Here is a 16,954-nt window from a genome sequence, read left to right on the forward strand (position 1 = left end):
CTGAGAGAGCGGGTAATGGGAGATAGGGCGAGAGTGAGTTGGTGGGGGATGCGGGTAATGGGAGATAGGGCGAGAGTGAGTTGGTGGGGTGTATGTGTGTGAAGCTTTTGCAGAATGGGGTTGACGAGCCAAGCCATGAGGATGATAAGGGAGGCCAAGTGAGGGGGGCCATGTTACGAGGCCATGCCAGTAAAAGCTAGGGCCGTGAGGTTGACTAGGGCATTGTCGAGCCCTTCGACGGTGTCGTCAAGGATTTGGGCAGAGAAAAGATAATCTTTTTCTTTTTTTGCTTGATTTTCAAAAATCGGCTATCATTAGCCCTCCCCTTTTGGCTAGAGGCATTCATGTCTCTAGCCCTGACTTTGATTCTTCCTGAGCTCATGTGTAGGAGCCGATATCGAGTTGCCTTCTAAACTAGCCATTCCATTTGGCCATTGGTGAGATTTCTGGGATAGAGTTAGATCTTCGAGGGAGCTCAACGAAGCGAGCTTTGGAGCGAGCTTTTTTTTTGCAGTGCCATCCTCCCTACCTCCCCTTCCTCCTCTTGCCGCCCATGTGCTTCCTCCTCTTCCATTCCTCCTCCTCCTCAGCCTCCTCGTCTAACATCCTTCCTCTCCTCCACCTCCTCTCTCCATCTACTCCTCTAACCACCTTCCCTTCCTCCAGCTCCTTCTCTAGAAACCACCATCCCTTCCCTAAAGTCCTACCTATCTCCTACTCCCTTCTTCTCTCTCTTTTCTTAGTCACTCTACCCCCCCCCCCCCCCCCCCCCCCCCCCCCCACCCCCCCCCCCCCCCCCCCTCTCTCTCTCTCTCTCTCTCTCTCTCCCCCCCCCTTTGTGCTATCTTCCCTTTGTGCGTGTGTCTCTCTCTCTCCCACCACCCCCCCCTCTCTCTCTCTTCTCTCTCTCTCTCTCTCTCTCTCTCTCGTTGTCTCCCCCTACCCCCCCCCTCTCTCTCTCTCTCTCTCTCCATCCCTCCCTTGTCTTCCCTCCCTCCCTAGAGTGAGCTCCACCCCTCTCTCCCCCATGTCTTCTCTCTTCTCTCTCTCTCTCTCTCTCTCTCTCTCTCTCTCTCTCTCTCTCTCTCCCCCCCCCGCACCCCACCCCACCCTTCCCTTCCCTCCCATCCCAGAGTGAGATCCACCCTCTCTCTCTCTCTCTCTCTCTCACGCGTGCACACACACACACACACACACACACACACACACACACACACACACACACACTATGTATGATAACTCCTACTCATACATCGAAGTTTAAAATGCTTTAACAAATCTACGTAAGCATACAAAATACTTTTACTACTCATAAGGAACAAAAAATTTCGACACCTTCGTTTATGGTAAGATCTTACCTTGGATAGATAACGAGGTCGCTTAAGGCATTAAAAAAATCATCTGAAAAACCGACAAACAGACGAGGATTGTTTAGAGAGGAGCTAAACACATTTTTGAAATCTACAAGTTCTTTTAAGAAAGTTTTCTTATACCATTACACCCAAAAACCGGCGTGTTTATGGATACACTACCTTCACTCGCTTTGTGGAAGGTAATCATACGGGAATTAATGCATGAATAATGTTTTTTTTCCAGTTTTTTTCAAAAAAATCTCGTCAATAGTTGCACGAAGCTACTCCTCTTAACATAGACTAATAGACCAAAATGTTCTATTCTCCTTTTAACACAACAATAACACACTTCACTATTTCTAAGTGCATTTGATTGGCGACGACGGCGACCAAAGGTACCCCAGTGTAATTCGTTTTACAAAGCACAAAGTAAATCTATTTACTCTTCTCCTCTTATTGATGCCTTAAAAACGCCGGTGGCAGGAAAGGTGTACGTTGAAAACACACACAAACACACACACACACACACACACACACACAAGCGTAAATACGCTGCACGCTGTTGTGTTGCTTTTATATATTTATATATAAAAATTATATAAACTCTTCTTGTGTGACAATACGATAGCGTGAATAAAGGCGACGAAGCCTGTGCCAGAGCCGTATAGAGATAATACACACACACACACACACACACACACACACACACACACACACATACATACATACACACACATAAAATACTATGTTCCGTCTGCAGGGTAAATGGAACACAAGGCGCAAGATGAACGATAAAAGAAAGAGAATTTTGTTTGCGCTCCAGAAAGCCGCAAGTCCTTGCAATTTTAAACAAAAAGTCCTGCTGCAGCAATAAAGCTGAAACGGAATTTGTCATAAAACTTTCCAAAGTGGGCTCCCTCTTGCTCAAATACACATACACACACAAATTGGACTTCTATTGAAACAAACTATTGGAGGAAGAACTCCATTGTATTTCCCTTATACAACAGCATTACAATGTGTAGTTCACCTTAGCTTCTCAAAACATTAGAGCATTGGCACTCATAATTAATGGTAGTACAAGCAGGATAACTCTTTATCCCCATATATCTCTATTCACACATTCGCATCAAAACCTTCTCACAATCTCGCTTACAAAAAGACTCGATTCTTTGAAAGAGGAAGACTAGTAAGCGGGGGTACGTGCTTACAATTACAACGCCAACGGGATACAAAGCATCTACAAAGTACAACACTCATGGCATATAAGAGAATGGATACTGATTCCATGGTCGCATCTTCATCCTCTCAGGTGGTTTTTTGCTCGCTATATAACATTATTTGATATATTACTGAGCTCATACTAATATGATAGAACTATCACACTCTCTATATATTTTCTAAGAACATAGAAATAATTAAATTTCTTTACGGCTACACTTGTTTTTGAGAGCAAAAAAGTACACTTATTCAGTCCCTATGCTAATAGAGTATGTATACTTAGCAGTACAAATTATAGCCTCTCTCTCTCTCTCTCACACACACACACACACACACACACACACACACACACACTTGTCACAGCAGTTGACCATAGCTACACACACACACACACTCACTCACTCACTTGGTCATAGCATCTGACCTAGATAGCATCTATGGGGCTCTGATAATGTTCGGAATCACTATTTCTGGCCACAATATATGACTTCCAACCTGTTGCACTCAAACTTTTTTTGAGTTGTGGCTTTAGGGGATTTGTACCTTATGCTTTGCATATCAAATTACTACCTTAGGGCTGTGGTTGCTCTAGCACTTCATCTGGAGGGAGTTGTTGACTATCAATATATCATTCAAATTTATGAACTCGTGTGGATAAACTGAGTTGCTGCCTTATAAGAAATTACCCTGTGCCGTACAACTTCTAGTTTTTTTATGTGGATCACATTGGGAGAAATTAGAGCTATTTACCAACCTTCCCAGAAGTTTTTTGGAGCTACCCTATGGATACTACCCCCTAATCTATCTCTTAGCTAAAACCTATTCTTTGGCCTCTTAAGTACTTGGGCTGCTTTCTAGTTCATTGACTCTGCTTGGTTTTCATCAAACTATCGTGGCTCTCATACTGCATCACGGCCCTGGATATCTTTTGGGGATTGCCTCTGTTGAGGGATCTTACATTCACTCTAGCTCTGAACCAGGCAGCTATCACATCAATGAGTGCATTATAGGTTCCTCCTTGGTGCTTCAAAACCATATTTAAAGAGGTGAGGGATCTTCTGCTCCTTCACTTAGACTTTGTTGTTTTTTTGAGAAAGAGTGAGAGGAAGGAATGGTGCTTGTTCTGTTGATTCATCTCTTGAAAACATGGTGTTGGACACCCGGTGCCTCACAGGTTGGGACTGTTTTGAATATGATGCCTTTTTTAAGTTGTAGTACTAGCAGATGACATCAAACCTTTCATGCATATGGTTATTATTTGGGTGTTTCGACACTGATGATGAATATAAAGACTGAATGCCTGGTGGGGTGCTGGTTATGCATGCTTTTTCTGAGTAAGGGAAGGAGAGATACTGGTTATATTGCCATTTTCTGATGGTTGCAATTGGTTATGTTACATTCAGAATTGCAAAAAAAAGGGGGGGGAGCTTATACTTGGCCTAGTCTAGCTGGTTATACACAGACTCTACATCTTCAGGCTTAATCTTAGGTTTAATTGAATAGTAGCCGGATCTAGTTCTTCCATTTAACAGATCTGGGCTGATATAACTTATCTTTACAAGTGGGCCTTCTTTCTACATGGTACTGATTGCATACATTCACTCTAGTTTTTTGGTAGCTACTATGCTAGAATATGGCATCAAATTTATCATATATAAACTATTTGGATTTGTTTACAATCTGATGGTGAGTATAAAGGCTAAATGCCTAGTGGTGGTGCTGGTTATGCATAGATTTTCTGGTAACTAGAATACTGCCATTTTTTGATAGTTGTAGTTGAAACTATCATTGGATTTTTACCTATCTTGGCTTCTGGGAGACTATTGTGAGTGTACTTCTGCTCACTAGCTCCACATTCGTTCAAAATTATAGGTGGTCTAGAAATCTATTGCTCTATTGAGAATGATGCCAAGTTTTTTTACTTTGGCATAGTGAAAGAATATGATTATTTTCTTGCTGGCTTCCAGTCCTGCTCACTAAATGTAGAAATCTGTTAAAATTTTGCTCACTGATTGGTAAACTCTACTGCCTGGTTACTGGCCACCAACTGGTTTTTTGGTCTTGGATTTCTGGTATAATCCTGTTTTTTTTAAAAACAAAATCCTACTCTCTTGGGTATGGTTGGGAGTAGCCAGATCTGGCTCTGGTGCTGACTTACAATTCTACTTAGATATCTGGCTTAAAACTGGCCTTCTACAATACATCTAGTAAGGATCTGTACAGATGGGGTTTTCTTTTTGCATAGCACTGATTACTCGCTCTAGGTCTTTGGTTGCTTAGCATAAAATGACATCAGTTTGTTAAGGGAATTGCAAAATGGTACACTGGTTTTGGCTGCCATTTTCTGGTACAGTTGTATCCACATCAGTATAGGATGTTTGGCTTCTTTACCTGGTACTTACAGATCCTCTGCTACTTTGCTGGAGTATGACATCGAATACTATTTTTTTAATAAAAATATGGTGAGTATAAAGGCTGATTACCTGGTGGTAGTGATGGTTATACATAGTTTTTCTGGCTACTAAAAAGCTACCATATTCTGTTAAATCTAGTAACAAAATTACAAAAAATGGAGATATGGCCTAGTCTAATTGATTTGACACAGACCTTGTTTCTTCAGCTTGATCTTGGGTGTTATTTGGGTCTGGTTTGACACTATACATATCTGGTCTGTTAAAATATTTTTTACAATTGGAGAATGATAGGGCTCTTTTTTACTTTGCTACCTTAGGTTGTTATGATAGGTGAAGAATTATGTTATAACTTACAAAAACTTTACCCAATGCTTGGTTATCTGGCATAGATCTGGTTCTTCACTTTACCTGAAGCTAAATATATAAATTCGGTCTTTTTGCTCTGACTTAATGGAACCATCAAGATGCCGGGCCTTGCTCTGGTCGAGGTTTGACAAAATTGTGCTGGGTAAACTTGGAGAGTTAACCCAACCGTTACTGATGATTATTTCGTTTTTTATACCTAAGTTTATGATGTTTGATAAACATGCCTATTACTTTTTGGCAGGATTAGTGTTTTACATTACACTCTTCTGGTCTTTACCAAGTCTCAGGATAGGGATTGCTTTGTCAAAGTTAATCCTTTGTGTTTCTAGCTTTGAAAGGCTTGGCATCAAATTACTTTTTAAGGATGAAATTACTTAACCATGCTTTGCTTGCAAAAGCTTTTTTACAATAATATGGATTAGTCGACATTTTAAAAAAAAAGAGAGAGAAAGTAATAGATGTATAAGAAGCTAATGTGTAACTCTAAAACATGATGGAGACTTTTTAATATGAAGGACAATAGCTAGTCTAATTTTTTTTAAGTTTGACATGGATAACAACTGATAGATTCCTTGAAGCCTGCCATACGTAACCAAGTGTAACATATCTGTTGTCTTGACTACATGGATGCAGGTGAGAATTCTATCTTGGCTTAAAGACGTTTAGCTTGCTGCAGTCCGACTTTGGAAGCATTTGATGATGCAATTGGGATAGTTTTTGATACCTTTGTACAAATTCCTTTAATATGATGCTTCATTCTTACTATATTGTACAATCTTGATTCAAAGACTGAATTGTTTCTGTACTTATCTTTGCCTTGACGTCTTTAGCCAATCATCTTTTGGAACATCTTGTTCAATTGGTGTGTTATTTATTTAGTTTAACAACTACACACACACACACACACACACACACACACTAGGGCGAGAGGGAACAGTGGCAAGGGTAGAATCTCTCTCTCTCTCTCTCTCTATCGTGCTGTCTTCCCTCTGTGCATGTGTCTCTCTCTCGTCCCCCCCCCCCCCCCCCCCCCCCCCCCCCTCTCTCTCTCTCTCTCCCCCCCTTGCCTTCTCTCCCTTCCTGGAGTGAGATCCACTCCCCTCCACCCCTCTCTCCTCCATGTCCTCTCTCTCTCTCTCTCTCTCTCTCTCTCCACCCCACCCCACCCCACCCCACCTTCCCTTCCCTCCCATCCCAGAGTGAGATCCACCCGCCGCCTCTCTCTGTGTGTGTGTGTGTGTGTGTGTGTGTGTGTGACACACACACACACACACACACACACCCACACACACACTAGAACGAGAGGGAGGGTGGCAAGGGTAGACTCTCTCTTTCTCTCTCTCTCTCTCTCTCTCACACACACACACACACACACACACACACACACACACACACACACACTAGGACGAGAGGGAAGGGGGGCAAGGGTAGAGAGAGAGAGAGAGAGAGAGAGAGAGAAGAGAGAGAGAGAGAGAGAGGGTGGAGAGAGCTATTTGAAAAAAAAACAAAGCACTAGCAGTATCTCTAGTGCCTCCCTTTTTTTGTAAAAGAGGGAGAGAGGGGGAGAGAAAGAGAGATTGATAGCGGGAGGGGAAGAGAGAGGGGGGGCGATTGGGAGGGAGAGAGAGATAAAGAGAAGAGGGGTGGCAGGTGGAGAGAGAGTAGGAGACTGGGAGAGAGAAAGAGAGAGAGCACGCGCGGGGGGGGGGGGGGGGGGTACAAGGTGAGCTTGTCTTTCTTTTTTAAAAAAAGTACACTTTCCCTCTCTCCCTCACAATGTTATCTCCCCTTTTCTCTTTTGCTCTCTCTCTCTCTCTCTCTCTCTCTCTCCTTATCGATCTCTCTCCCACTGCATCTTCCTTTTTTCTTTCCCTGCCTCATGTCACACTGACGCTTGAGTCTCTTGAATCCCAATGAGAAATGAAATGAAATGCTATATTAACTATCTTCAAAAGGCCAAAATGACCCATGCGACCAAACTGATACAATCTTGGTGGATCTAATACAATGTCTGGGTACAAAATAAAATGAGAGAGAAGAGGGGGGGGGGGGGGGGGGGGGGGGAGAGAGAGAGAGAGAGAGAGAGAGAGAGAGAGAGAGAGAGAGAGAGAGAGAGAGAGAGAGAGAGAGAGAGAAGGGGGGAGAGGGTTCGCAAGGGAAGGGAAGGGTTGGACGGGAGGGGGGGAGAGATTGTGAGAGGGGGAGATTGGAGTGTAGTTTCCTTTTTTTTTAGAGGCAAAGAAAGGGAGTGCAAGGGTGCTCAGGCAAAAAAAAAAGTTAAAAAAAGGTCATCCAAGCAAGTAAAGCAAACAATAGCATATCGCTATTGCTTGCTTTGGATGACATTTTTTTCACCTAAGCACCCTTGCACTCCCTTTCTTTCCCTTTTAAAAAAAAGATACTAGCCCTTGGAGCAATAATGTCCAGCTCCAAACCTTCATTCATACTTACCTCTTTGTCATGGTCCTCTGGTGAAATATCCTTGATGCAAGATGCCTTCAACTTGCTACATTGTTCTTGGTCCATGCTGGTGCATAGGCTTCTGTTTTCAAAGCCTTCCCCTTTGCTTGATGCGTTGTCCATCTTCTGCAAAGCCTTGCTAGTAGGCTGGTCTTCCTCTTCTCTTGTATCTTCCATGCTCTTTGCATTCCTCTTACTCTGATGAGGCTTGATAACCACTTTACACCTTCTTACCCTTACTGCACAATGTTGTCGATTGATTGCTTTGGTGTCTACTTCATCCAAGCTTAGAGATGTACTAGCATTTGTAACACAATTTTCTTGACTTGCCTCCTTCACTAGGGTAGCATCTTTTGATTCTTTAATCTCTTGTTCCACTGCTTCAGTCCTTTGAAGAGACTTCTCGCTTGATCTTTCTTCTGTTATCTTCATCTTGACCTCTTTTGCAAGACCAATGACACTTCGTGTGTGGGTGCCAATTAGCGGTGGTGTAGAATGAATGTAAGTGGTGATTGTGGCAGTGGTTGCATCGGTGGATGTAGGACTTGAACTGGAGAGAGTGGCTGTGGTTGCATGGCTGGTGGTGGGATTGGTTGCCTGGGCAGCGGTGACCTCGCCCTTGGTGGAGAGATCTGATTCTGTCTTCCTCCTCTATTGAAGTTCTGCCTTCTCGGATGTGGGCAATAATACATGCCATGGCCGTCTTCCCCGCAATTGTAACAGTGGTATTCTTGGTTTTCCCTTGTTGTCCTCTCTCTTGCTCTGGATTTTTGACAGCTGCATGCCCTTGCTGAACCAGATGCACATATAAACTTTCAAGCTGAGTAGTGATGCGACTCAACAGGTCTTGCTGCTCTTCTGATGCCTCTTGTGGTTGCGTTCTATGAATGGCTGTTGCAGTCACTGGGGTTAGTCGGACTGAGCTCAATTCCTCTGATTCGTTGACTCTTGCTTGCATGCACAGCTTCTTGTCTTTAAGACGGGCTACTTTCACTGCCAATTCATACGTTACAGGGAACCTTTCCTTCACCTTCTCATTAAGTGGCGACCACATGCCTGCAATGAAATGGTCCTTCTTCAGGAAATTAGGTGCTCCTTCACCTTCCTCCAGTGAGGCAACCCATCACTCCCACAAATCCACAAACTTGGATTTGTAAGTGGCATACTCTTGCAGACCTCCTTGCTTTAACTTCGTCAGCAGCTGCCATTACTTTTCTGAGGTTGTGCCTCCACCAAACCTCTTCACAAAGGCAGCACATAGTACATCCCATGCATTCTTGGTAGCTTGGGCCAAAGCTGTTGGAATTAGGGTTGCAAATAAATGCACACATCTTGGAGAAGACGAAGGAAGCTCAAGGCACACAATAGAGAGTGTGTTACTTAGTGTGCAATGGAAAGATAGATAGCCCTAGAGTGATGGGCATATATACAATGCTCGGGGGAAAAAACCTCCTAAAGAGGGAAAAAATGCCCCGGCGGTCCTAGTGTGTTCACACACATCACTACCAAATCCCCCCCTGGAGTGATGCGGTGAACGAGAGCTGGCACATGAGTAAAGGGAAGTGCCATGCCCTGAGGACATGATCAGTCCACAAAGGGGAGTAAGCCCAAAGCTTTGCGAAGACAATGCCTTTGTGAAAAGATCTGCAAGGTTGTCCTGTGTTGGCACATAAGCCAAGCTGATCTCTCCTGCTGAGAGCCTCTCCCTGACATAGTGGTAATGCACCTCAATGTGCTTTGTGCGAGCATGAAAAACTGGGTTCCTCGCAACTGCTAGTCCGCTCTAATTGGGTGTGTAGATAGTGTTGGAAGTGTCCTGTCCAACACCCAAATCAGCCATAAGGCGTCTGAGCCATACACACTCAACCGTAGCTGTGAAGACTGCCCTGTCCTCAGGCTCACAACTCGAAGTGGCCACAGTAGGTTGCTTCTTGCTCAACCATGATATACATGAAGTTCCAAGCATGAAACAAAAACCACTTGTGGACACTCGCGTGTCAAAACAACCAGCCCAATTTGAGTCCGAAAAAGCATGTAAGTTTGGCGGCAATGATCCCCCCTTGGGATAAAACAAGCCAAGATGTAAAGTGCCACTAAGGTAGCGGAAAATCCTCTTGACAGCCTGCCAATGCTTATAACCTGGGCTATGCATAAATCTGCTGACCGTTGAGACTGCAAACTGAATATTTGGCCTCGTGTTGCATACATAAATGATGCAGCCAACAACAGTTTGGTAAAGAGTGACATCAGCAGGATCGCCAACATCATATAGACTCAACTTCAAACCTGTTTCCATGGGAGTGGCAATAGGTTTTCAATCCTCAAGTCCAAACTTACATAGCAATGTCTCTATGTAACTTTTCTGACACAAGGCAATACCACCATCACACTGCTTAAACTGTATACCCAAGTAATGATGCAACAGTCCCAAATCTTTCATCTTGAAAGTAGCATTCAGATCAGCCTTAAATTCAGCAATATGTCTCTCATTTGGTCCAGTGATCAGCAAATCATCGACATAAAGAACCACAATGAGAAGTACATCACCCTCACCCTTACATACAATCTGCTTTCTGTTTGACTGTTACGAAAGCCTCGTTTAACCAAATGAGTGTTAGCTTTCTCATACCAAGCACGAGGAGATTGCTTCAACCCATACAAAGCCTTCTTACATCTGCACACTTTGTCCTCTTGTCCTTTTATGACAAAACCGCGAGGCTGCGTTACATAAACTTCCTCAAATACGTCACCATTCAAGAAAGCAATAACAATGTTTGATTGATGTACATCCCAACCAAAAGGAGCTGCTAATGCACATAGAAAACGCACAGTAGTCATACGACTAGTGGGAGCAAAAGTCTCTTCATAATCTATGCCTTTTTGCTGTGTATAACCCTTTGCAACAAGTCGAGCTTTATGGCGATTGATCTCACCATCCGGATTCATTTTCAACTTGTAAACCCACTTCGTACCAATGGCCTTTTTGCTAGGAGGCAAATCACATAAAGTCCATGTGTCATTTTCTATAAGTGCATCGTATTCTGATTGCATGGCAGCCATCCAATTTTTTGAATTTTGTGCTTCATCAAAAGACAGAGGCTCTTCAACATCATGTAAGCTAGACACAGCCAAAGCATAGCAATCTGATGCATAAGATGCATGGTGAGAGCCTGAACGAGTACGACTAGCCAAAGGTGCATCCAATTTACTGTCACGCAAAGTGTTCACCAACCATTTTGGCATACCTCTAGCCTGCTCATTTTCAGCCCTTTCCTCATCAAGTACATCATGTACATCTGCATTAGTAATAGGCTGATCCGTAACATTTTTAAAAACCCCCATAGGCTGTACATTTGCCTCATTGGAAATTACATTCGTATTTCCACCACTGAAAAGAGGCAACGAAGTGTCATAAATGTCCTGTGAGCTTACATTATTATCTCTAGTACATGTCAGCAAGGGCTGAATAGAATCTTCCACAAACACTACATCCTGTGAAACCAGAATATGCTTTGTTTGCGGATGATATAACTTGTAACCTTTGCTTTCAGCACTATAACCTACAAAAATACATTTGATAGCCTTATCATCCCATTTTCTGCGCTGTGTTTGTGGCACCAAAGCATATGCCAAACAACCAAAAACACGCATGTGCTCAATAGAAGGCTTTCTATCATGCCATGCTTCATATGGAGTAATAGAGTGCAAAACTTTCGTAGACACCTGTTAAGGACATAAGTGGCACACATGATGGCCTCAAGCCAAAAAGAATGTGGCAAAGCTTGACTTTTGACCATACGACGTGCCATTTTCGTCAGTGACCTGTTTTTTTTCTAAACAACACCATTTTGCTGAGGTGTATAAGGCATTGTATATTGGTGTTTTATCCTACGACTAGCCAAAAATGCATTAAATTCATGAGACATATACTCCCCCCCTCGATCGGAACGGAGGGTGCCCATAGTACATTTCGAGACATTTTCCGCCATAGCCAGAAATTGTTTGAAGCACATAAAAACTTCGGACTTCGCTTTAAACAAAAATACCCATGCATGCCTGGAGTAATCATTAATGAAAGTCACGAAGTAAAGGTAAATGCCCAAGGACGGAGTTTGCATGGGCGCACAAACATCACTATGCACAAGCTGCAACCTGCATGTGGCCCGAATTGAACCATCCTTTGGAAACTTAGAACGCTGCATCTTACCCAAAATACAGCCTTCACAAACATGTTTGACAGGTGCTTCGAGAGGCGGCAAAGAAGCAACCATATCAGATTTCTGCAAACGTAGCAAACTGGCAAAATTCAGATGACCAAAAGTGCATGCCAAAGTTCTGCATCCCTTGAAACTGCAACAACATTTGCAAAATTTTTTCCACACTTGTCATGCAAAGTGAGCTTATACAGCCCACGGCTTAAAAGGCCAGATGCAACAATTTGATCACCAAAACTGAGATCATGAACTGTACATCTGTCATCCACAGATTGGACTACAAATCCAAGTCTAGCAAGTGCGGATACAGACAAGAGATTCTTCTTGATCCCAGGTACATATAGTGCATCAACTAGTGTAAAGGAACTGCCATTTGTAGCAGTAAGCACAATCTTTCCAACTCCCTGAACCGGATAAGAGGCATTGTTGGCACAAGTGACTGAATTCCCATGAGGGACAGACTCGAGAGAGGTGAACAATTCACGATGTGAGGTAATGTGCTATGTAGCACCACTATCGAAATACCACACATGTGAATCTGCAACAACTGACAAGCATGCATCATGGACAACGGGATTGTAAGTGCACTCTGTGCTAAAAGCCCATTCTGCATCAACATCAGCATTACAGTCTCCTTTTATAGAAGACTCAACAATGGCTGCATTTGTAGTGGAACCAGCATTTGCAGTGGAACCACCCTCTTTCTTCTTAGCCTCTTTGGCCTTCAACTTAGGACACGACTTGATCAAGTGATCATTAGCTTTACAATAATGGCAACGCATCTTCTTTTTGCCCTTATCACCAGAATTACCAGACAAAGTGCTACCAGCAGAAGCATTAGGAACAAAATTTTTGCCACTCGCAGTAGAGCCACAAGAAGTGGCTGCATTGCTGTTACCACCCTTTCTTTGAGAAGCAATAAAAGCCTGTTCAACTGCACGCTGCCTAGTCCTATTTTTTGTGGAAAGTGACTCTTGCAATAGCAATGTGCATAATGCATCAAACTTGACAACTTCTGGATTTCCTTGGGTCATAAGTCTCCAAGTACTAGCAAAAGTCTGGTAAGAATCTGGTAAAGCATCAAGAACAGTCTGCACAAGGGAACTGTATGAAAAAACTTCACCTGCAGAAATAAGTTGCTCATTGATATCCTTGACACTAGCAAGGAAAGTGTCCATATCATCTTCCTCATGCATAATCTTCGACTCCAGCTCTTTACGCAGCAAAGCAATTTTAGCCTCATTGCGGCTTGCATAAAGACCTGCTAGAATATCCCAAGCCTGTTTTGCAGATTTTGCTGAACAAATGTGAGGAACAATGGTGCGCTTCACAGACAACGCAATCAATGCATGAGCCTGCGCATCCTTTACATCCCAACGAGCTTGTTCTGTGGTAGGCAAAACAACTCTAATAGCAGCAATCCTTGCAGCAAGACTTGCAACATTCTCAACATCGCCTACAGCCTCAAAACCAGGACGTACATCAATGCGCTACACAATGTTCCAGATGCCCTTTGACACAAGAACATGTTGCATCATGTAAGCCCACATAGAGTAGTTATCCCCATCCAACCCGTCCTCATCAACAAACATCTTGAACACATATGTGTTGTTGTCAGCCATGGTAAATGCTGCACTTGATGTGAAAACTGCCCGAAAATAGGAGAAACGGAGTGGGAACAACACGTGCTATATAGCACAAGCCGTAGAAGACTATGAGGCACATGTTATGCAAAAAACGGCACTGACAAAAATTTTGCACAAAATGACGAAATAGCTTGTGCAGTACTGCCTGTAGTGGAAACGGAGGCCGAAATGAACCCGAATCAAAAATCTGAGCAAACGCTTGCCAAAGCTCACTGAAATCGGAGAAAGTGAGCAGCGTGTGCTGGAGCAGCTGGCGACTAAGCCTGGGAGGATGCAACCTGCTCTGATACCAATTGTTGGAATTAGGGTTGCAGAGAAACGCACACAGCTTGGAGAAGATGAAGGAAGCTCGAGGCACACAATAGAGAGTGTGTTACTTAGTGTGCAATGGAAAGATAGATAGCCCTAGAGTGATGGGCGTATATACAATGCTCGGGGGAAAAAACCTCCTAAAGAGGGAAAAAATACCCCAGCGGTCCTAGTGTGTTCACACACATCACTACCACATGTATATGGTAACAAAAGCATTGTACCAAGACTTGGCCTCTACTTTCATCAGTAGAGGAAAAATTCGGGTTGCAGAGAAACACACACAGCTTGGAGAAGATGAAGGAAGCTCGAGGCACACAATAGAGAGTGTGTTACTTAGTGTGCAATGGAAAGATAGATAGCCCTAGAGTGATGGGCGTATATACAATGCTCGGGGGAAAAAACCTCCTAAAGAGGGAAAAAATACCCCGGCGGTCCTAGTGTGTTCACACACATCACTACCACATGTATATGGTAACAGAAGCATTGTACCAAGACTTGGTCTCTACTTTCATCAGTAGAGGAAAAATTCGTAGCCGTGAGGCGTCGTCATCCTTGTTGGAAACCACTCAAGCGATGTCGAAGTCATCCAGAAAATCGGTGGTGATGTCTTCTCCCTTCTTTCCACTGAATGTGGGAAAAGAGACACTTGCCATGGTAGTAACTCAGGAAATACAAACTTTTTTTTAATATAACATTAATGACATTAGTGGCTCATAGCGGCTTTTTACAGGGTTGGGTGGATAGATTGAAAACATGATAAAAATGGATCACAAAGCTAGAACAGAATAAAGATGCTTACATCAAAAGAGTGGTAGTAATCCAGAAGGGGCAAGATGATAGGACGTGGGGATCTAAGGATTTCATCAAGCATTTCTGCTCCGAATAGGAAAACAATCTTTTGCTGGTAGAGTATCTTCCTATCAATATATACGTTTACATGCATGTGCTGCAAGAAACAGAAAGGAAAGACTTCTAGCCTATTGTTATTATCCATGTCGGGTGTAGGGCAAGGATTTGACCACTAGGGGTGCGTACCTCAGGTGTTGACGAGGTGACACCTTCACCACATGTCTCTACCTCTTGTAGAAGTCCGCACAATCCTCCACATTAGGTTCAAAACAGACTGGGCGAGAAGAGTCTACCTCAATTGGCTTTCCATTCTGCTTCTTGCGGCGGCAGCGCTTGGGTGGTCGCACTTCATTTGAACTCTCTAGGCCTAGAGAGAGAGTAGGCCCTCTTGCGTCCACCAAATGCTTTAGGCTTCGTGGCTTAGACTTTGTGGTTGATATAGTTGACGACTCTTCTCGGACCATTAGAGAGAAAACACTTGGTGCTACACAAAACCTGACTGTCGTGAGAGTGTTGTGGTTCTCAAAAGCAAAACTCACCGTTCTTTCTTCACTTTCTCTGTTGGCACTCATTGACAGAATGCTTTGGTTGACAACAATGATGACATTTTGTAGCCCTCCCACTTGATGCTCTCAATTTGCGATTATCATGAGCAATACGAGATGGGGAGATTACCTCTTGGATAGTGATGACACTACAACCCTACAGTAGCACCGGTCAGTGCTTCTTCAGTCTCCTCCTCCTCCGTTCTCCAATTGGAGAATTATTTCAACCATTTGTCCATGATTGATGATGTGCGTTGTGTTCAGCATTGTAAACTGGAGGTTTCTGAGAAGCCCTCCTCAATGGGGCCACCAAATGACGAGCGCAAAGCGCGACACGCACCGCGACGACCTCAAATGCTAGGAGCCGATGCACGCCGAGCCGGCCACAGTGAAGCGAACAGGGGGCACCACCTAGCTTTGAGCGGCTAGGACGCGGACAATGGTAATTGGAAATAACACAAACCCTACATACACACACACACACACACACACATAGAGAGAGAGAGAGAGAGAGAGAGAGAGAGAGAGAGAGAGAGAGAGAGAGAGAGAGAGAGAGAGAGAGAGAGACGCAGGTGATGAAAACCCTCAGGGTGTGAGGGAAAACTATTTTCATGCAATATTTATAGCAACCTTATTTTCGACGAAGTGGCAACCATGGTGATAGAGAGATAGAGAGAGAGATAGTGAGCCTAATAGTGCGTTCTCTAGAGGTGACTCACAGACATAGAGATTTTGCTAGTGTGAGTGTGTGTGTGGTGACCATTGGAGTCAAGGTGTAGACATGGCTTCTTCACATAGCGCTAATTCCCAAAATGCTACACTAAATCCCCTCTCTCTTGATGCAAGTGTTGCCAATCCCTCCCACCAAAATGCTACCAAGTGTTGACCCCCCCCCCCTCGATAGTGACCTCTCAGTGTCTTTTTATAGGTGCTGACTGCTTTAGGGTAGGGTAATTTGATTAGGTTTAGGGCCCTAATCAGGGGAGACAAAGCAAGGTGGTGGGTCCCAGAGGTTGACCCTTCCTTTGTCTTGGGGAAATTTAAAAATGAAAACTCCTAGGTCGGCCTTTGTGGCCATCACCTAGAGAGAGGTGATAATTTACAAATTGGGATTTTTACAAGATTTGGTTTGAAACTGTGGAAAAATGATGACAACCTACGGATTTCGCTGAAGAGGGCATTCGTGGATGCGATGCCGGTGAATGGCGGGCCTAGCTGGTGCGTCGATGTAGCATGTTCACCAATTTCGGGGCCGGCCAAGGCATGCCTTCAGGGCCTTTTCTTGTTTCGGTGTCAGTGGCGCGCGACTTGGCCTTCTTCTTCTTTGTCGTTGGCATTGATTCCTTCGGTTTTATTATTTTTTGATGTGTGTGTGTTCGATGTGTTTATGTTTGTGCGTGTAAGCGTGCTCGTGTATGTATGGGTGTATGTGTTGTGTGTACGTGAATATATGTATGGGTGTGTATGTATGTGGGGGTTATGTGAGTGTGTGTAGGTGTGTGCAAACGAAAGTGCATGCATGGGAACGAGAGAGAGGGTGATTTATATATAGATATATATATTTAAAAAAAATGT

The sequence above is a fragment of the Adiantum capillus-veneris genome, chromosome 7 (genome assembly GCF_014529385.1).
Source record: "Adiantum capillus-veneris isolate H3 chromosome 7, ASM1452938v2, whole genome shotgun sequence".
In the NCBI taxonomy this organism is placed as follows: domain Eukaryota; kingdom Viridiplantae; phylum Streptophyta; class Polypodiopsida; order Polypodiales; family Pteridaceae; genus Adiantum; species Adiantum capillus-veneris.